Raw genomic sequence first — 23,069 nt, forward strand, 5'->3', positions numbered from 1 at the left:
ATCTAGATTTTTTTCCACCGAACTGCGGAGCGGTGAGCGACGAGCACGGCGAGCAATTTCACCAGGACATTGCAACAATGGAGAAACGCTATCAGGGCAAATGGAGCCCATCAATGCTTGCAGACTATTGCTGGACAGTGACAAGAGATGCTCCATTTAATGAATACAAGAGACAAGCCAAGAAGCGCCGGGTAGACACTGAATAGGACTAAACTATGTACATAATAGTTTTTTGCCTTTTGTTTCATAATAAATTTTAGTTAGATAACCCTTTTGCTGATTTTTAAAGTGTTACATAAACAGGACAGGTGACATATTATCATGTAAAGCAACCATAAACACATGAAAAGACCTAGGTTTACAGTTTATGATTAAAACTCTACTATCTACACAATATACATAGACATAAAATGTAAAAACTTACATAACTTAGAAACAGTAGCCAATCAGTTGTTTTAATTGTCATATTTGAATTCAGCACATCAAAATACATAATAAATAGCACATTTTATCTCTGAAGCAGATGACTTCTCAAAAATTGTAGACCAGTGTTATTCTATTGATTTCTGTAACCAGGTAGAGTAATAAGACCAGAGTTTTAGTCATGTGTATGTTATCTATAATAATTTCTGTCTAACTTGTATGCACAGTGGCTATTTATGTGTTTAAATTAAGCATATGAATGAACCTAACTGACAATTTGGTGCATGTTTTTAAACCAGAGATTGGAATGGGGGTGACTGTACTTATATTTTGTGTTGATGAAACTGAGAGCACGAGCTGGTGCAGGGAGGTTCTGTGCAAGTTTTCCCCCCAGGAAGCTCTGCCAATACATCACAATTTCGATTTACAGCACAATACCCCTGCTGTTTCAATCCTGGATTCCATCTGAATACACACTGTCCAACATGGAAACTCAGCTGGTGTTTCTGTGATACAGGCATGTCATCTAAGAACTAGACAGGACAATGATTTTGGATCTTTTCTGAGTTAAGCCTATATATAGGTTTTCTAGAGGTAAATTATTAATATGATGTGTAGGCCCTGTGCTAAATCTTGATGAAGGAAGTGGAATTCACTGTAAACGATGAAACCACTGAAGCCTGAACACTTTATTTTCTAGTGATGACTCAAGTCAGGGGTAGCAGTCACCAAGGCATAGCCAACAAATCTTTAACATGTCCGTATATTAGATGGTTTATGCGTGCATAATTTAACTTCAGTGCCCTAGTTAGCCATGTCTTCAAAGTTCTAGTGTCCTCGATAGTTCAGCTGCTCTTGAAGTTTGAACTTTATAGTTAATAAAAAAATCTGTATTCCTTGGAGAGTAATTAAAGACAGAGACGTGTAAATTACAGTGACTAGCACAAGAACAGATTCAGCATGTACCATTCTCTCCTCGATTAGAGATTTCTACTCAAAGTGCACTTGCTGCATTTGAATAAATTGACAATTTTCTGAACTGTTTCTAGATAATAAAACTTTCGCATAGGTTTAAGAAAACAGTGAGATAATTTGTCAGCAAGGAAGAAAAAGGCAGGTGGAGAAAAAGAGACACTATTTAGGAGAGAGAGAAGATACTCTCGTTCATTGCTTGAAGCTCTAATCTGCTTTTAAAAAGGAGATTTTTATTAATATCTTTAAGAACAGATTATCCCTGATCAAATCCTGCTCCTTCAGCTCATTACTTTATGCTTGTCTCAGATGTTTGGGGTTTTTTTTCCACCGAAGAGGGAGAAAGAAAGGATAAGAGATGTAATTGAACCTTTTGACTTCTTTTAGTACTGAGACTGATACTAAGCTATTTACCTCCTCTTGTAAAGGACTCCTTAGTTATGGATAAACAGATGAGACATTGTAGTGCAGGGATTATACCATGTCATTCTGACATACACTTCTATACTTTTTCAACAATAGCTGTTAAGCCATGTCCAGTTGCTTTACTTCTTTGCTTTTTGAAATACTCTTTCAAGTTTTTTCTCTCTCTTTTTTTCCCCTTTAATTACACCTGTGCTATCTCCCTGATTTTAATGAGGTTACATTGTTGTAATCAAGGGCTAAATTTGCTCTTTGTGACTACTTAAAGAGTGAAATCCTGGCTCTTTTTAAGTCAATGAGAGCTTTAACATAGACTTCAGTGGTGCCAGGATTTCACCTGAAATGTTTTTCATCTTAATAAATTGCAGTATTTACTAAGGGAGCTTTAATTTCTTTTGAATATCTATTCTGAAGTTGCAAAGAATCCTGTGGCACCTCATAGACTAACAGACGTTTTGCAGCATGAGCTTTCGTGGGTGAATACCCACTTCTTCGGATGCAAGTGGTGGAAATTTCCTGGGGCAGGTATATATAAGCAAGCAAGAAGCAAGCTAGAGATAACGAGGTCAGATCAATCAGGGAGGATGAGGCCCTGTTCTAGCAGTTGAAGTGTGAAAACCAAGGGAGGAGAAACTGGTTCTGTAATTGGCAAGCCATTCACAGTCTTTGTTTAGTCCTGAGCTGATGGTGTCAAATTTGCTGATGAACTGGAGCTCAGCAGTTTCTCTTTGAAGTCTGGTCCTAAAGTTTTTTTGCTGTAGGATGGCCACCTTAAGATCTGCTATAGTGTGGCCAGGGAGGTTGAAGTGTTCTCCTACAGGTTTTTGTGTATTGCCATTCCTAATGTCTGATTTGTGTCCATTTATCCTTTTCCTTAGAAACTGTCCAGTTTGACCGATGTACATAGCAGAGGGGCATTGCTGGCATATGATGGCATATATTACATTGGTGGAAGTGCAGGTGAATGAACCGGTGATGTTGTGGCTGATCTGGTTTGGTCCTGTGATGGTGTTGCTGGTGTAGATATGTGGGCAGAGTTGGCATCGAGGTTTGTTGCATGGATTGGTTCCTGAGCTAGAGTTACTATGGTGCGGTGTGCAGTTGCTGGTGAGAATATGTTTCAGGTTGGCAGGTTGTCTGTGGGCGAGGACTGGTCTGTCACCCAAGGCCTGTGAAAGTGTGGGATCATTGTCCAGGATGGGTTGTAGATCCCTGATGATGCGTTGTAGGGATTTTAGCTGGGGACTGTATGTGATGGCCAGTGGAGTCCTGTTGGTTTCTTTCTTGGGTTTGTCTTCCAGTAGGAGGCTTCTGGGTACACGTCTGGCTCTGTTGATCTGTTTCCTTATTTCCTCGTGTGGGTACTGTAGTCTTGAGAATGCTTGGTGGAGATTTTCTAGGTGTTGGTCTCTGTCTGCGGGGTTAGAGCAGATACGGTTGTACCTCAGTGCTTGGCTGTAGACAATGGATCTTGTGGTGTGTCCGGGATGGAGGCATGAAGGTAGGCATAGCGGTCGGTAGGTTTTCGGTATAGGGTGGTGTTGATGTGACCATCACTTATTTGCACCGTCGGTCACATCAACACCACCCTATACCGAAAACCTACCGACCGCTATGCCTACCTTCATGCCTCCAGCTTCCATCCCGGACACACCACAAGATCCATTGTCTATAGCCACGAAAGCTCATGCTGCAAAACGTCTGTTAGTCTATAAGGTGCCACAGGATTCTTTGCTGCTTTTACAGAACCAGACTAACACGGCTACCCCTCTGATACTATTCTGAAGTTTATGCTAAAGCTTAATTTAGGAATGTAATATATTTGGGAGTCAGCAACTCCTCAATTCTAATCCTGCACTCTGCCACTGGCTTGCTTTGTGGGCCTATTTAGGCCTCTTCAGCTCCATGCCTTGGTTTTCCCCACCTATAAAATGGGGATAATATTCACTGGTATGTTGTGAGGACTAATTTATGTTCATGAAACAATTTGGACAGGGAATGTGCTAAATATTTTGACAATGACTTATTTTGCCATCTCTCATCCCATCATTCATAGAGCCTCTCAAATCTGTTTGTCCCTTTAGATGGTGAGTAAAGTGCATAGTCAGGATGATGTGTGTGATCAGCTGTGGAACAGCTTTTTGGTAATATTCACATTGTATTTCCATAAATACTTTGAAAGTGGAAAGGTCCCAAAGAACCGCCAACCAAATACAAATACTGATTGTACGTATGGGGAGAAAGAAGACCAAATATTAGCAAAGATACTAGTACATAAGCTTATAACAAACATTCTGAATAATATGGTAGGTGTAGCCAAATCTTACAGTTATTTAGTGAAATAGATATGTTTGTTTAAAACATATGAGAGAAACAATTCAGTCTTCGTACTTCCATGAGCAGAGAAAACCCCCTCTGAATGTAGTTACCATCTCTTACTCTGTCCATGGTTTTGTTGAGAGACCACCTTAATCTCCAAAAACATTGTTCCCTCTTAGAGATTGTCATGAAAAGAATTGCTGCTCTAAGGCCTAAGCCACAGTCAAAGGAATCAAATCATTTTCCTCACTTATACTGTAAGGCTAAGGTTTCAGAAGAAAGACACTTTACAGTCTTCATACACAATAACTTTCACTGCCTTTGCTTTTTTTATCTCTGACATCCAATTAAGTCACTAATCTTTTTCCTCTGGGTCTTTCTTGACTAATCAGTAGCCTCCCTTCACAAACACAGAGCCTTCCTTTGATATGTAGTTTCCAATCGAGACAGCTGGAGATAGACTGTTGTCCTGTCACTGGATACAGATAGGAACTGGGAAGAGAGAGTGAGGTTGACGTCGCGCAACTCTCCCTCACTTTAATCCAATTCACGTGCAAGTCTCGACATCATATCATATCACATCATATCAAGACCTGTGGCGATGGGCGAGCGACGAAGCAGCAGGTGTGAATACACTGGGAGCTGTAGCCGCAGACCTGCACACAGGCGGCTCAGGTAAATGATCATTCCTCACTGACTGAAGCAGCGGTGGAGCTTGGCGTCTTCTTGAGCGACTGAGCAGCCCTATTCAGGATTGCACTGCTCACCTCCATAGAATGAGGAGGGGGCTAGAAAAGGTGCCCTAAACATTGCCTGCTTCACCTTACCCTGGCCAGCATACCGCGGCTGGCGGGGATCCCACAAAAGTGGTCGAACAAAAACTTAGAGTGACACCGATCACCACTGGCACATGGAATGTGCGCACGCTACTGGACAACATCACGGCAGACAGACCGGAGAGAAGAACAGCACTTGTCGCCAGAGAGCTCGCATGCTACAACATTGACATTGCAGCCCTTAGCGAAACTCGCCTTGCTAATGAAGGACAGCTGTCCGAGTCAGGCGGAGGCTATACATTCTTCTGGAGTGGCCGCAGCAGTGATGAGCGTCATGAATCTGGAGTTGGCTTCGCCATCAAGAATCATCTTGTTCGGAAACTTGCCAGTCCCCCCAAGGGTGTGAATGACCAACTCATGACAATGCAGCTTCTGCTTCAAAAAGGAAAACAAGCTACTTTGATCAGCATACTCTCCCACAATGACCAAACCAGAGGATGTGAAGGATAAATTCTACGAAGAACTAGATGCTCTGCTATCATCAGTGCACCGCACAGACAAGTATCAGAGGGGTAGCTGTGTTAGTCTGGATCTGTAAAAGCAGCAAAAAATCCTGTGGCACCTTATAGACTAACAGACGTTTGGGAGCATGAGCTTTCGTGGGTGAATACCCACTTCGTCGGATGCAAGGCATCCATCTTGCATCCGACGAAGTGGGTATTCACCCACGAAAGCTCATGCGCACAGACAAGCTGATCCTGCTTGGCGATTTTAACGCAAGAGTCAGATGCGATGCCACAGCCTGGGAAGGAGTCATTGGGAAAAATGGAGTGGGAAAGTGTAACAGCAATGGCCTGTTACTGCTGAAAACTTGTGCAGCACATGACCTTCTGATCACCAATACGGTCTTCTGTCTCCCTACCCATAACAGGACTTCGTGGATGCATCCCCGTTCCAAGCACTGGCATCTGATCGACTATGTCATCATCAGGGGAAGGGACAGACAAGATGTCAGGGTTACAAAAGCTATGTGCGGTGCTGACTGTTGGACGGATCACAGGCTCATAGTATCCAAAATGAAGCTCCGTATCATGCCGAAGAGACGACCACAAGGCTATAAGGCTCTCAAAAGGATCAACGTGTCGAAGCTGAAGAACAGCCGCATCACTGAAAATCTAGCGGAAGACCTAGAGAATGAGCTTGCTGATCTTCGTATTGAGGATGACGTTGAGAAAGACTGGGAGTGATTCTGCAACACTGTCCATACAGCTGCATCGAAGGTATTGGGGCCCTCTACACGCAGGCAGCAAAACTGGTTTGATGAAAATGATGCAGAAATCCAGGCCTTACTTGCTGAGAAGCACTGCCTGCATCGTGCATATCAGAACAACCTATCCTCAGTGGCAAAGAAGACCGCCTTTATCAACGCTGACAGAACAGTACAGAACCGACTGCGCAAAATGCGGGACTTGTGGCTGAGCGCCAAAGCAGATGAAATACAGGCGTTTGCGGACAGGAACGACTATAAGCAGTTCTATGAAGCCCTCAACACACTCTGTGGTCCACAGTCTTCTGGGAGCTTTCCCCTCCTGAACTCTGATGGCACTGTGCTCCTTACAGAGAAGACACAGATTCTCCAGAGATGGGCTGAACATTTTGAAGCAGTTCTCAACTGCCCCTCAGTCATCAGTGATGAGACCATTGACAAGATGCCACAGGTTGCAGTCAATGACTCCATGGATGCTTCACCAGAAGAGGACGAAGTGAAGAAAGCCATCAACCAGCTGTAAAGTGGCAAAGCCCCAGGGTCAGATGCCATACCAGCAGAGGTGTACAAAGTCGGTGGATCCGTGCTGCTACGGAAACTCACTGAGCTGTTTCAGTCCTTCTGGAAGCAGGGATCCATTCCACAGGAATTTAGAGATGCGTCCATCGTGCACCTCTATAAGAGGAAGGGCAATCGCCAGGTATGCGACAATCACCATGGAATCTCGCTGCTCTCTACAGCGGGGAAAGTTCTTGCACGGGTTCTGTTGAACCGATTGATCACTCACCTGGAGCAGGGCTTACTGCCAGAATCACAGTGCGGCTTCCGCAAGGGACGTGAGACTATTGGCATGATCTTCGCTGCGCGTCAGCTACAGGAGAAATGTCAAGAGCAGAATCGTGAACTCTACACAACTTTTGTGGACCTCACGAAAGCGTTTGACTCTGTCAGTCGCCAGGGCCTATGGAGGATCATGTCGAAATTTGGCAATCATAGAATCATAGAATTCAAGATCAGAAGGGACCATTATGATCATCTAGTCTGACCTCCTGCAAGATGCAGGCCACATAAGCCGCTCCACCCACTCCTTTAGCAAGCGACCCCTGCCCCATGCTTCAGAGGAAGGCGAAAAACCTCCAGGGCCACTGCCAATCTTCCCTGGAGGAAAATTCCTTCCCGACCCCAAATATGGCGGTCAGCTGAACCCCGAGCATGCGGGCAAGACTCTCCAGCTATACCCTCTTGAAAAATGTTATATCATATCATTGACCCATTGTACTATTTACTTCAGTGTGGCCCTTAATTGACCTATTGACTAAGCCCGTTATCCTATCATACCATCTCCTCCATAAACTTATCTAGCTTAATCTTAAAGTCATGGAGGTCCTTCGCCCCCACTGTTTCCCTTGGTAGGCTGTTCCAGTATTGCACTCCCCTGATGGTTAGAAACCTTCGTCTAATTTCAAGCCTGAATTTCCTGACTGACAATTTATATCCGTTTGTCCTCGTGTCCACATTAGCACTGAGCTGAAATAATTCCTCTCCTTCCCTGGTATTTATCCCTCTGATATATTTAAAGAGTGCAATCATATCTCCTCTTATCCTTCTTTTGGTTAAGGAAAACAAACCGAGCTCCTCAAGTCTCCTTTCATACGACAGGCCTTCCATTCCTCGGATCATTCTAGTGGCCCTTCTTTGTACCTGTTCCAGTTTGAATTCATCCTTCTTAAACATGGGAGACCAAAACTGCACACAATACTCCAAATGAGGTCTCACCAACGCCTTATATAACGGGACTAGCACCTCCTTATCCCTACTAGAAATACCTCGCCTAATGCATCCCAAGACCGCATTAGCTTTTTTAACGGCCACATCACATTGCCTACTCATAGTCATCCTACGATCAACCAGGACTCCTAGGTCCTTCTCCTCCTCCGTTACTTCCAACTGGTGCGTCCCCAGCTTATAACTAAAATTCATGTTAGTCATCCCTAAATGCATAACCTTACACTTTTCACTATTGAATTTCAAGACAGATTCATGCGAATGGTATGTCAATTTCATCACGGTATGATGGCTCGTGTCCTGGATGACGGTGAAACATCTGAGGCCTTCCCAGTCACCAACGGCATCAAGCAAGGGTGTGTTTTAGCACCCACTTTGTTCAGCATGATATTCTCTGTCACTCTGACTGATGCCTTTCAACACTGCACTGCAGGAGTAGGCCTGAAGTACAGAACTGATGGGAAACTATTCAATCTGAGGCGACTGCGTGCCATCACCAAGGTGAAGGAAACTGTATTTCGAGTCTTTCTCTTTGCCGATGATTGTGCTCTGAATGCAAGTACAGAGCCAGAAATGCAAGCCAGTATGGACAAGTTTTCATCTGCATGCAACAACTTCGGTCTCAGCATTAACATCAAGAAGACTGAGGTCATGCATCAGCCAGCTCCCCAAGCTCCGTACTCTGAACCGTCCATCACTGTAAATGGACAGAGACTTCAGGCAGTGGACCACTTCACGTACCTGGGCAGTACCCTTTCCCGAGCAGTGTCAATCGATGATGAAGTAAACTGCAGAATTGCTAAAGCCAGCTCTGCATTTGGCCGATTGCGCTCCAACGTCTGGGAACGTCGAGGGATCAGCCTACCAATGAAGCTGAAGGTCTACCGAGCAGTGGTGCTTCCAACTCTGCTGTACGCCTGCGAGACGTGGACTGTCTATCGGAGTCATGCACAAAGGCTCAATCACTTCCACATTTCCTGTCTGCGAAAGCTTCTAAAAATCAGATGGCAGGACAAAGTGCCCAATACTGAAGTCCTTACCAGAGCCAGTCTGCCGTCAGTTCACACACTGCTGATGAGAGCCCAGACCAGATGTGCCGGACATGTCATGAGAATGTCAGATGAGCGCATTCCTAAACAGCTCTTCTACGGAGAACTCACCCGGGGAAAGCGCTCCCATGGAGGACAAAAGAAGCGGTTCAAGGATACTCAGAAGACCTCTCTGAAGTCCCTCGAGATCAACACTGCCACATGGGAAACCCACGCACTGAACTGTCCACCATGGCGTAGCCTCATTCACACAGGCAGTAATACCTTTGAGGCGAGGCGTACTGCTGAGGCTGAAAGAAAGCGTGAGCTGCGCAAGTCCAGAGCTGCCCGCACATCATCGACAGTGCCATCACATGTCTGCCCGACATGTGACAGGACGTTCCACGCCCGAATCAGACTGATCAGTCATCTTCGGACTCACAGAGCCCGGTCATCAAATGAATGAGTTGTTGAGGTCTTCATCAACAATGATGGACAAACATCAGTTTCCAATACCATTTTTCCTCAGGATATTGTAAAGACCTAGTTATTCCTCACCATTTGCTTTGTCACCCTGTTTTAATATGGCTTTTAGTTACTCTAGAGATTACTTTAACCACGCCACCTTGAACCTTGAGCTGATTCCAGGCCATCCAGGCTTTACTCTACACCGACTACTGTTGCCCAAATTTGATACTATACTCTCAACTTGCCTGTCACAAGGAAATTTGCCTCTGATTTAGCTAGGCCCTAACATTTGATGTATTTTTACACTCCCCAAAGCCGTGTGTATATCTGAGACTGGAATTTAGGCTCAAGCAAGCATCCATCTTACTTAGGCCTAGTCTACACTAAGATTTTATATCAGCATAGCTACGTCTCTCAGGAATGTAAAATCCACACCCGGAGAAACATAGTTATACCGACCTAATCCCTGGGGTAGGCAGCACTAGGTCAATGGAAGAATTCTTCTGTCAACCTAGCTAGCACCTCTCAGTGAGGTGGATTAGCTATGTTGATGGGAGGGAGAATCACTCCACTTGGTGTAGGTAGTATCTACACTGAAGCACTACATTGCCTACACTGTAGGCAAGTCCCTAGAAAACAGTTTCAGAAAATCTGTAGCTCCCCAAGAATTCTAAAGCAAGTACTAGGTGATTCATGTCAGCGTGCAAGCAGCTGTTGCTGTAGTCTCATGTCCTGAACTTATTGGCTGGGGTCACCATGACTCCTGCAAGGGAAACCCATAGTTAACTAACACCAGGATACCAGAGCAGGATCTGTGTAGAACCGTCCACCCACAACAGTGCAAAAGCATCTCAAAACTGAATAATTATCTGCAGGGCAACCAGTACAGTCTTACTTGTAGTGGAACTGAATGTCCACTGTTTGCTGTTTCTCCTTGCCCCTGCTAGAATGTGTTGTGTGTGTTGTATGCAATTGTACAGGGGTGGATTAAGCAGGATACATCTGGCTATTCAAATTCATTGAATGGTACATAGCCCAGCCAATGCCAAAACTGTCTAGTGGCTGCATTGGCTGCAGAAAATGGTATAATGAAGGAGACTCTGTGGCAACCTGTGATGGTGTCAGGGGTGGTATTGGGGGCTGGAGCTCACAAGTGTGAGTGGCATCTCAAACAGGTCCTTCTGCTATGCTCTGTCCTCTGTCCTCAGCCTCCAGTCCTATTCAAGGAACTGCATGACCGTTCTCTCCTCCTGCTCAGTTGTCTCCCTCTGCACCTTCCACTCCTCCTTTGCTCTCTGGTAGTCTGACTTGACCATTATGTCATGCAGCATTTCATCTTTGTTCAACGTCCTTATTAATGATCTGGATGATGGGATAGATTGTGCCCTCAGCAACTTCATGGATGACACTAAGTTGGGGGGAGAGGTAGATATGCTGGACAGTAGGGATAGGGTCCAGAATGACCTAGACAAATTGGAGGATTGGGCCACAAGGGGTCTGATGAGGTTTGTGGTGGGGTGGCTGCCCCACCTCCATGTGAGAGGGGGCTAGAGTAGGCCACAGCGGCTGCGCGGGCCAGCAGCCAATTAGAAAAGGCTTACTGGGGGCCAATCAGGGCTGAGATTGGAGATAGCCAATCAGGGCTCAGCTTGGCCCTATATAAAGGCTGCCCAGAAGAGCAGCAGGCAGTCTCTCCCAGACCTTCAGAGGGGAAGGTCTGTCTGTCTGTCTTCCACACAGGGGAAGGTGTAGAGACCAGCACCTGGGACAGTGCAGTACTGGGCAGGCTTGGGTGAGCAGAAGGGAACTCCAGCCCACTACTTGCCAGGCTGCAGGCCCTGAGGGAAGGGCCTAGTCAGTGCAAAAGGGGCTGAAGGGGAAGTGGCCCAGAGAGAGAGGCGCACAAGGGGAGAGAAAGAGGGCAGGGAGACTGCCACTAAAGGGTCCCTGGGTTGGGACCCAGAGTAGTGGGTGGGCCTGGGACCCCCCCTTCCCCCTTGTACTGCACCTGGCCATGCAGTAGGGTGGCTGAAACAAACTGCAACCAGCCCTTGAGACAAGGGGCTAGACTTTGGAGGTTATGGTTGGCCACTGAGGCCAGTGCAAGGACTGTTGCTAATCCCCCCCCATCCCTGGAAGGGGGTGAGGATGGACTAGGGGGCACTGCCAGAGGGCAATGGCCTGAAGAGGACACCGCCAAGTGGGGAGCAACGCGGGTCCAGACAACAGTGAGGAACAGATGATGGATGGGACACCACTGGCAGAGGGCGCTCTCCATGAACTGAGCTAATTCCCAGAGGCGACCAGCGGGAGGTGCTGCGGTGGTGAGTCTCAACCCCGTCACAAAGTTCAACAAGGACAAGTGCAGAGTCCTGCCCTTAGGATGGAAGAATTCTTGGCACCCCTACAGGCTGGGGACCGACTGGCTAAGCAGCAGTTATGCAGAAAAGGACCTGGGGATTACAGTGGATGAGAAGCTGGATATGAGTCAGCAGTGTGCCCTTGTTGCCAAGAAGGCTAATGGCATATTGGGTTGTATTAGTAGGAGCATTGCCTGCAGATTGAGGGAAATGATTATTCCCCTCTATTTAGCACTGGTGAAGCCACATCTGGAGTATTGCATCCAGTTCTGGGCCCCCCACTACAGAAAGGATGTGGACAAATTGGAGAGTCCAGTGGAGGGCAACGAAAATGATCAAGGGACTGGGGCACATGATTTATGAGGAGAGGCTGAGGGAACTGGACTTGTTTAGTCTGCAGAAGAGAAGAGTGAGGGGGGATTTGATAGCAGCCTTCAACTACCTGAAGGGGGGTTACAAAGAGGATGGAGCTTGGCTGTTCTCAGTGGTGGCAGATGACAGAACAAGGAGCAATGGTCTCAAGTTGCTGTGGGGGAAGTCTAGGTTGGATATTAGGAAACACTATTTCACTAGGAGGGTGGTGAAGCACTGGAGTGGGTTACCTAGGTGGAATCTCTGTCCTTAGAGGGTTTTAAGGCCTGGCTTGACAAAGCCCTGGCTGGGATGATGTAGTTGGTGTTGTGTGGTGTTTAGATGTTGGTTGCAATTACTAGAACTGGGAGCACTGGCTGTTGGGAGCCTTTTCCATCTCCACTGGTTGAGAGTCCGCTCCCAAAACCTGCTTTGTAGATGTCTCAGTCCAACAGAAGTAGCAGGGCCTACCAAGGAAATGAAAGAGCACATTATTGTTTGCCCATGGAAAGAAAGAAACTCTCCCTCCCTTTTACACTTTGTATTATGGCAAGGCCACAGGCTGTTATTTTTATCATCTTGGTATGCTTTTATTACGACCTATTAACTGTCCTCTTCCGAAGCTCCTGTTAATGTTGCCGGCCCACTGACACATTACGGTAAAAATTGCATATTGAATCAAAAAAACAAATTAAAACATTTAGGTCCCGGCTGGGAGGGAGGCAATCATGATAAGGTCCTGTTATCAGAGTTGGTTTTAACATTATTGCAGGCTGGGGAAGCTTTGAGAGAAGTTAATCTGTTAGAAGTCCCAGAGTGGAAAAGTGGTCCTTAAAGCAACTACTTAGCAAAGCTTTCATGTTACACTGTTGGTCAGTCATGCAAGATAACATTTTAACATTTGTTAGAGCCCTTTGTTCCAAGCAGAATTCACATACTTTAAAGACAAACTGCAAATGCAAAAATTCTCTATTTCACTGTCTGACGAGTGCCCTCAGTAACTAGGATAAGTGGGGCATTTAGCACATAAACAACTAAAAATTAACCTTTTTAACATTCTTTCTGATGTCACACACAGTCCTGCTGGCTGGATCTACTCAGCTAGTCCCCTAAAAAGACTCTGTAAATACATAATAGCCAGTAAACTTCTGTGTTTAGCCCCACTGTAAAGTAACCCTCCTATTTCTCCTTCTGGCTGGGAAAAAAGAGATTGTTATTTTATGTTTAAATATTTGGAAGATGCTCCTACTATGGTGGGGAACACGCATCTGCCTAAGTAGGCATAAGAAGATCTGCCATTTGCTGAACATCTACACATAGTTGCCCTCAGTAGGCCAGATCCATGCATCAAAAGCATTTCCTTGGTAATTGGGATGTCACAGAATGATATATTCTGAGACTGTGGAGTGGGGCCATCTAGTGGGACCTATGCTGAATTTTTAAATTAATATGTTTAGTAGCTAATGTGCTAAATGCTCCTCTTACCCTGCCTGGGGTGAGGATATTCAGCACATATGGATGAAGTAAACAGAATTTTAATGTTGCATTTGCAGTTCATTTTTAAGATATATGTAAAAATCCTCTTACTGCAATGTTTCCTTTGCAGCATTTGGAAAACTCTTATTTATCACAGAGTCTAATGCATGCTAAACTAGGACAGAATTTATGTGCATTCATCCATCACCATGATATTATCTTGTGCAGTTCTTAGTTGCCTTTCTCCTTCTAGTAGTAAGAGCTTGCTTTACTATTTATTCTCCCTTAATATCTGTTGTTCTCACGACTCAACACCCTTACACAGAACACATTCCATTTTGACATAAGATTAGTGTTGCTGCTACTTGGGGAATTCTGAGCACAGTTAGAAAATGTATAAGATAACAAGGTTTTTAATTTGTCATCTTTTTCCTTGCCAAGTACCCCTGTGCTCTTTTTTGACCATCTCTCTGTCTTTTCCTCCTTGAGTGGCTTATCCAAAGAATCCCTTGATTCTCAGCTTTCTTTCTCTAACTCTCATCTACCTGGCTTAGCACCCTTCCTCTCTATTCCTAGTTCTGTACTGGCTTTCTCTTTGGCTCATATACAGCCAGAAGCCCAATGGGAGTTAGGCACTTCAAGAATCTGTCCCCTAATTTTCTGTTCTTGTGGCTATTAGTGTCTTTTTCTATCTTGTCTTCATATGGCAATTGGCCCTCCAGCCCTGGCTTCTCTAAATCTGTGGATATTTGTAATTAATCTGGCTAAGTGTGTTTCTGTCCTCACTGATGCAAATATACTTAAACTAATTTCTCCCATTCATTCGTGACACTAACCCTCTCTTTACTTCACACAAGGTTTGCCTAGAAATTGGTTTCAGAGAAAATAAAATAGAATAAGGACTTCACACTACAAGGATTTAAAAGTATGCTGTGCATAATTATCACCTGAAGTATCATTAACACACTGATAGTGTAGCCTATGGGGGTGGAGGGAGCCTGTCATAAACCGATTTAATTAAACTGTTTGTTAATATGAAAACCAAACTGCTTCTGCAGCAAAGCTTATTCGAGGACTTGAGATTAAAAATGTTACTGGTTCTGAATTACTGTACTATAGTTAATATTCATACGTATAAATAGATCAGAATCTTCATGAACATATTTTGCATAGTGCTTGCCACTGCTGAGCTTCTGGCCCAGACCGCCTGGACCCTGGACTGACCTGACCCCGGGGGAAGCAGATGACAGGCCTGGACCACCCAGACCCCTGGACTACCCGGCCCCACAGGAAGCAGATGTCTGGCCTGGACCCCTGGATGCCCCAACCCCGCAGGAGACAGACTGCTGGCCTGGACCGCTGGCTGACCCAACCCTGGCAGAGCTTCTGCTGGCAACTGAGGTCCCCCGCCAATCACCTTACCTTACCAGACCAGCAGGTACCTTGGGAGGGGGAGTGTGGAAGTGGCCCAGGGATACTAGACTCCTGTCTGGCTGCAACGCTGGCAGAGGGTGAGTCAGCGTGTTGCGGCTTGGATCTCCGCTGACTTGGTGGCAGACTCCTCCGCCACCCAGGGCTAGCTTTAGGGCGATTCCTCTGATTCCCAGGAATCGGGACCCGCAGCATCCGGAAGAAGGGCCCCACACCCTCTGCCGAAGTGCCACCGTAAACAGCGGCAACCAATTGAGCTGCTGCCGAATTGTCGCTGCTATCTTCGGTGGCAGCTCAATCACTGCCGCTGTCTTCAGCAGCATTTCAGTGGAAGCTCTTTCGAATCGGGCCCCGCATGTCCTAAAGCCGGCCCTGCCACCACCGTTAGGGCCCTCAGCCAGGATGCAGTGGAGTGGGAGGGCCTGCATCCCCCCTGCCACCCAAGCAGTGGGTGCAGTCTCCCCTTCCCTCAGGCTAGCTGAAGGAAAGCCTGAGTTAACTGACTTTGGTTTGCAGCCCCACCCGAGTACAGGTTGGAGCTGAGAGACTTTGTTTCCCACCCTGTTCTGAACCAGAACCTGGGCTGATTGACTGTTTGCTGCCCAGCCTGAGTATAGGCCTGAGCGTGAGACTTTTTGCTGCCCTGCCGCAACCAGGTGCTGGGGCTCCGTAACTGTGTTTATTGTTCGGCCCTGACCACAGGCCCGAGCTCATATCTCCCATTGCCCTGCTGATTCCCCATGTCAGGCGACCCCCGAAAATGTAGTGGGGTGGATTGGCCACCCATGGACACAGAGGAGGAGCCACTCCCCCCAACGGACTACACACCTCCACAAAAAAATCTGCAAGTTGTTTGTTTTCTATACTATATGGTAATATGTTTGGGAAGATGCAGCCAAGCTGTAGTATGTTTTTAAGCAAAAATAACTATACTAATCTCCCATAGTAAGGCTTGAGAATTTGTAAAATTAAGCATAGCATCAGTACCCAGATCAAAGATAATTCATTCGCTTTACCCTAGCTAACTTGCCTTTTTTTTTCCAATCTGGCAATGGAACACTTTACTATACAAGCTTGATTTAACTAGAGGTTTCTGCTCTCTGTAATTTTGTCTCACTTCATCTGTCTCTGATTTATTTCAAATATACCACAAAATAGTGTAGCCTTAAGAGGCGTACTCAGCCTTTTAATGCAACATTTCCAATTTCTTACGGCTTTATGGTTCTGAAAATGAAAGTTCCACTCTCTACACATCTCTGATCCAGGAATTAGAAAAAATGATGGAACCCACCCTGGAAACCCCCCAACTGTAGTTAATTCTTAACAGATTATACTGAGACTTTGCCTTGACAAGCTTTTTAAAAAACACAGAGCCTTCCAAAATAGCAAATGTAGTCTTTATCCCAGTGAGCACAGCTGAAACAAGGTTGTACACAGGTTATTTTGCCTGATCAAAATGGGTGTTGGTGTGTAACTACAAAAAGTACTGTATCGACAAAACCTACAAAGAGCTTGGAAAATCCCCTCGTTGATATGCAACAGCTTAAAACTTTCTAAAATGTAGACCTGTGAACCCATGGGCAGGGACTGCCTTTCTGTTCTGTCCTAAGTGCTAAGGAAATAAAAATAATTATTAATGATAATAATGAAAAGCTCAAAAATAAAGTTAATATAGTTTGTCATATCAGCCTAAGATAACCAGACCCTATGTATTAAGACGCCCATATGCAATGATCAAAGTTGGAAAAAATAGATGGTGGTTCTCTCCCATGCCCTGCCCACAGACAAACCTCTATCCACTCAATGCCAACATGCTCCCACACTCTGATGATAGGCAGTTGTCACTCTGGACCCAGCTTAAACACATAGACGTCCTAGAAGAGTGACACCAAAATTCTGAGGTGCAGAGACAGTGCACTGGGTTTGTTCACTAGGGAATAAGTTTCCTCTTTGGAGTATTTAGTTGGTGTCTGCTAGAGTTCTTCATGGAACTTGGGGTCATGGACTGGAGTCTCTAAGAGTATGTCTATGCTGCACGGTAGACCCCACTGTGAGACAGTTTGTGGATTTAGTGTTTCCTGGCTTGTGCTTGAACAACCACACTGCATTAAAAACAGGTCTCATGGCCATGCTAACGTGTCAATGCTGAACTATACACAGACCTTCTGGGACTATGACTTGAGCTGCATCCACACTGCAAAATTACAGGGCTTGGACCCAAGTCACAATGGGAGTCAGGCTCTGACCAAGCTCACTAGCAGGGTCCTAGGACATAGGTCCTGATTGCCTGTTTTTGTTTAATATGTTTATTTTGTAGATTACTTGATGATTTCACTAGACATTACAAAGTAGGCTATGTTGTTAAATACTCAGGACTGGGAGTCAGGAGTCTGAGGTTTTTGTTCCTGATTCTGTAAATGAATTGTTTTGGGGCCTCGAGCAAGTCAAATTTTTAAAAAGTAAATAATTTTAACTATCTCCATTTTGGGGAACCAAGTAATAGGCACATATGATGTGGTTTTTTTCAGAGGTCGTGATATCCACACCTCCAACTAAACTCAACTGACAATATTAAGCACACTTAATTAAACTATCCCAATGCTGTTTAATGACCTGAAACCCAAAAAGGAATCTTACAAGAAGTAAAAAATGGGCAAATTGCTAAGGATCAGTACAGAAGAACAGTGCAAGCATGTGGGGACAAAATCAGAAAGGTTAAGGCACAAAATGAGTTATACTTTGCAAGGTCATAAAAGTCAGTAAGAAGAGGTTGTGTAAATACATTAGGAGCAAGAGGAGGATGAAAGAAAGTGTTGCCCCTCTGCTAAGTGGGAAAGAGAGCTAATAATGGACAACACCGGGAAGGCTGAGGTATCTTAGTGCCTATTTTGCTTTAATCTTCACTAAAATATTAATTGTAACCAGATGCTTAACACAATTTAATATTAAAACCAAGGGGGAAAGAACACAAACCAGAATAGGGAAAGAACAGGTTAAAGAATACTTAGAAAAGTTAGATTTATCCAAGTCAGTAGAGCCTAACAAAATTCACCCTTCTGTAATTAAGGAACTAACTGAAGCAATCCTGGAACCATTAGCAATTATCTTTAAGAACTCATGGAGGATGGGTCCACAAACATAGGACCTATCTTTAAAAATATTTGTATCCTCATTGTTCAAGGTGTGGTTCCAGGCCTTATTACTGCACACCATTAAAACCCTGCTCTGAACACAAATTATTAATTTCCTCCTGGGCTTTTCTGTGGTGCTCATCACCATAATATCTGCGTGTTTCACAAACATTAATGAATGAAACAAAACCCCTGCGAGATGATCTTCAGCTGCTCCTGTTTAAAGAATCCTGAAAGAGCATGCATACCTGATGCTCTGTTGACAGCCGTCATCTGACTCCATATTTTACAGTCTCTTTGATCTAGAAAAACAAGATATTTATTGTTGACACCAATACATGAAGTAACAATGTTTCAAAAGTTAAATTAACGGGAGCACTGTGTGTGTGCTTTGATGTCCTGTTCTTGGATCCATCAGTGATTAACGTACATGACAGTTTTTAAAAAATAAAATAGCTTTTCTTTCATACTCTTGGCTACTGAGTAATTTTAGGAGAAACTAAGGTGATGGGAGTAAAATGCAGTCCATTTGCAAGGTCAGTAATAGTCTTTGAATCCTAGCTTTGATACTTCATGCAAACAAATTTGAGTGCTTTATATAGCTATCCAAATTCAGGAGTGAATGTATGGCCCTAATAAACCATATTGTCAGTAGCAAGTCAGATATGTGCAGATCTTTTCATTGGGATTTCTTAGAAGTTAGAAAAATCTGAAAAGGGCAAGTTGGGAGCTCTGATTTTTGAGGGGGAAGGAAAATCAGACAGAGGAAGAGATACAAAGAAATCCCAAAACACAAACAAAGCAAAGGAAAAGGGTCAGAATACAAGAAGGAAAATACATATACAGATATGGGAGGAGTTCTTGGTACAAATAAGGGTAACAGAACCTGTCCCTTTGAAATCACAGCTGAATGGCTATGTCACTGGAGGCAGTTAGTCCCACTATAAATTAGGCATGTGTTAGCACTACCGCAGGGTCTGTCCTGTCTGTTTTATTTATACAAATTACAGGTCTAATGTTGCACTTCATTTCTACTAATATTCACTGAATTTATTATCTCTATTAAAAATGACCATATCCACTTCTGAGATTCTATGTGGTCTAGTGGATAAACTAGGAGGCAGGAGACCTGCGTTCTAATCCTGGTGCTGCTACTCACCTGCCATGTGACTTTGGCCAAGTCACTCTGCCTCTGTTTCTCCTCCCCGCCCCATTGTCTTTTCTATTTAGAGTGTATGCCTCTTTAAGGTAGGGACTGTCCCTCACTGTGTGTTTGCACAGTGCCTAGCATAGTGAGTTCCCAATCTTGGTTGGGATCTTTAGATGAAAGTACAGATTACAATAATAAATATTATTATTATTATTATAATGAATGCACAACCAATCTTAATACTGGCTTCTCCTAACGTTGAGTGATTGGCTTTGTAACCTTAACATTCTTTTTATTTAGTTGTTTTTAATGTAATTTCCTACTTCTTTTTTAAAACTTACAAATTAAAAAAATAAAAATTACATCATATGGAACCATGTTAACTTCCCATTCTGGTCATCAGCAGGGCAGGATCTTTAGATCCATAGCACAGGCCTTTACTGGTAAGCTAACAGAATAACTGATAGCAATAGCAAGCTGTTTTCCGTGTGGCCATGCCGTTCATGGGTGATGGAGCCACACTTTGCTGGTAGGTTTCACAGCTGTTAGGTAGACAGTAAAGGAATTCTGAGTTTCAGGAATAGAGTTCAGTCCCCAGTTATACAGAGGATGATGCTCTAGTGGTTACAGACCCTTCTGCCCCTGCCTACTCCTCAGTTTCTCCTTGTCCCTTTCCGCTCCTTCTTCTCCGTTCTCAGCTCCTGCCCCATCCCTCCACCCTGCTATTCCTCCTATCTTTTGCACATCCTCCTGATGCCTGCCCATTATCACTTGTTCCTATCCTTCCCTTATGCCTTCTGTTCCTGCCCTTGCCCCCCTGCCCATGTCTTCCTCCTCCCTTCCTATTCATCACCCTTCCGCATTCCCCTTAAGCAACTCCCTCCCTCCCCTTCAGGCTGCTTGGGCACCAGGAGGGTGAATATTGAGAGAGAGAGAGAGAGAGAGAGACTGACTGACTGACTGACTGCAGTCAGTTCTAGTGCTTGGTTCCAAAACGGCTCCTGGCAGCTGGGAGTAGAAATTGCAGGAAACAGCCTGCTCAGCTCTGGGATGGGGCATGCTCATGTGCTCTGTTGGGATAGTACATGACGTGGTCAGCGCATAATAGCTGTGAGGGGATAGAGCATGCTCAGGGCAGACAGCATCTTCAGACAATTTAGCTGTCAAATCCATCTCTACTGAGCATGTATGAACTGAGATTTTTTTACAACATGACCAAATTTAGGTGAATTTTCACAGACATAATAAAAGGTACATTCTTGACCTCAGGGCAATCCTTCTGCAAGATTTCAGGCGCTGGCTCTAAAGCATGGAGATGCTAGAGCTTTTCAGTGAAACCTCATTCTCAGAAAAGGCTGGACCATTTTAGCTGAAACAGTCCAAAAAAATCATCCTGAGGCAGACACCCAATATGGAAAATTTTAGCCCGAAGAGTTAAAGTTTGGAAAAGTTATAAAGCCACTGAAAATAGGGGCTTATAGTGAGAAGTGTTGGGAAGCCTGAAGTACAGGTGTTGCAATGTGTGCTGCCTATAATACAAGACACGTGGAACGAAATTCACCCTGGTGCCCAGGGCTTGTGCAAAAGCACCCACTATCACTTACCCTGTAGAGTGGGGCTGCACAGGGAGGCATCTGCCCTACTGGGTGCTGCAGAGGGCAGGATACGGATGGGCCATGGCTTCCATAATTATGGGCAATGAGGCCACTGGAATGGTGCTGAGGGATGTACAATTCCAGCCTACAGGCTACAGTAGCAGCTGCTGGAGCTGTGCTGCACACCTGCACCCTACCAGCTCCCATGCTTGCATGTGTGAAATGAATATCTCCACTGGCAACCAAATCCTTCGATGAAACTCATCCACAGAGTCATCCATGGAGCCATGTGCAAGATGGGTGTTTTTAGTGCTGCCTGTTTCAGGAATAAAACAGCAGGCAAGCCCAGCCACCCAAGGCAACCCCAGAATTGGGAAATAAAGCCCCTTGAATACACATGGGAATTGTATTAACCCCTCCTTCTTGAGGGGGCATTACACATAAGGGAATGAAGTTTCACATACTCCTAGGTGGCTCTTCTGAGTGAGTCATCACACCTATGTAGCCTTTTTCTCCTTTGCCTTGTCATTCCTCCCTTGTAACATGTCCCTTATGCATCTATTTTTGTTCCCATCCCTTCTTCTCTGTGCAACCGCTCATAGTCCCTCTTTCTCTTCTCCATGATCCTTCACCACCCTCTTCCATTTCCACATAATCCCTCAGGGTCCCTTCTCCAGCTCATGATTCTTCCTCTGTGCAGTTATTTGTGGCACATGCCTTTATGAGTCTCCCTTGTCACTTCTTTCTCTGTTGTCCCTTTCTTCTCTCTTACCCTGTGAATCCTAATCCAGTTCTTGAAGGACTCTAGTCTATGCCGTCTTCTCCCAAATTCATCGGCTGGTGTTGCTATCTGAGGTCAGACTGTTATAGGTTCTGCCAGACAGCAGCTGGGCATGAAGTGCTGACATCATGGCATTGTTGCATCATCTCCTGTGATGAAACATATCAGGCACACAGGACAGTTCCAGCTGCTCTTGAACACACACTGTTTTTCCAACAGGATCCCTGCCTCAATCAGCGCACAATATAGATGAGGCTTAGTAAATGAGGCAGCTGTTAAATACATATTTTTATCCTCATTTTTCAGCTACCAGGGCTAGACACTGAATGGACCCAGGTCTTACACATGGAGAACTGAAGCACAGAGATTAAAGCCAAAATTATCAAAAGTATCCACTAATTTTGAATGCCCAGTTTGAGAAACCTAGGGCTTTGAATTTTCAGAGTATGTTGCCCTTAACGTGTTCAAACCACAGCTCCCATTGACCCCAGTTGCAGCTATGAGTGCTCAGCACTCCTGCACATGAAGCCCCAGGATCTCAAACTCCAGAAAATGAAGAACACACATTTATTGACCACCTGTGAAGGGTTTGGTTAAAGTGACTTGTCTAGCATCACATAAGAACTCTGTGGGAGAGGCATGGATAGAATATAGTTCTTCAGGGTAGCATTCAACTGCTATGACCATGAGAACTTCCTTTTAGTTCCTGAAATCCCGTCTCACTCATGCACACCTTCCAACTAGTGCAACAAATGAGGCAGGGGCCCTACAAACAACAGTTTCCTTCACTACACAGTCCTGATTCATCCCTAGAGCAGGTCTGTCCCCGTGCACTGAATAAGGCATGGGTCCAGTGGAAAAAGCACTGTGTGCTTATGTAACTAAAGACAGTACCATCATGAGGCCGAATTAAGGTTGTACCGGTTATCTTCTTTTAGTGTTTTTTTTAATGTAATATGCACAGTGGGCCATATCCTGCAATGTTACATTGGAGTAAACCTGAAGTTGACTGGATTTTTTGAGTAATACTCCAAAATATAATATAATCAATACTATGCATTAAAGCTATATAAGTAGCATATGTTTTACATACTGGCCTTATGTGAGATCTTGAATGAGAGACTGGTTTATATGTAAACTAATATGAAAATGGCCCCTTTCATATATTACAGTCCACAAACATGTCTATTACAATTATGACATACTACCTGTTTATGCAAAACATATGTCCTTCCTGCATGGGCTGTTAATCTTGTGTTTACAACTACTACCCTTAACTGGTAACACAGGAACAAAGGTCAGTTGTGTGTAGTTACACAGGCAGTCAGACTGT

At 44.6% G+C, this 23,069-nt stretch overlaps 1 long non-coding RNA gene across 3 annotated transcripts; it reads right to left on the reverse strand.

Moving 5' to 3' along the window:
• Positions 1-511: 511 nt before the first annotated feature.
• LOC120399394 lies at positions 512-22,877 on the reverse strand. 3 transcript variants are annotated; one of them, XR_005595123.1, is made up of 5 exons: positions 22,830-22,877; positions 20,965-21,885; positions 18,459-18,512; positions 12,424-12,639; positions 512-1,319 (listed from the first exon to the last, which is right to left on the reverse strand). It is a non-coding gene; the product is annotated as an uncharacterized LOC120399394 (long non-coding RNA). The 3 variants fall into 3 exon arrangements; XR_005595124.1 differs by lacking the exon at positions 512-1,319 and adding an exon at positions 10,575-10,823 and having other exon boundaries at positions 21,420-21,885; XR_005595122.1 differs by lacking the exon at positions 512-1,319 and adding an exon at positions 10,575-10,823.
• Between the last annotated feature and the right edge of the window lie 192 nt (positions 22,878-23,069).

This window comes from Mauremys reevesii, linkage group 2 (genome assembly GCF_016161935.1).
Source record: "Mauremys reevesii isolate NIE-2019 linkage group 2, ASM1616193v1, whole genome shotgun sequence".
In the NCBI taxonomy this organism is placed as follows: domain Eukaryota; kingdom Metazoa; phylum Chordata; order Testudines; family Geoemydidae; genus Mauremys; species Mauremys reevesii.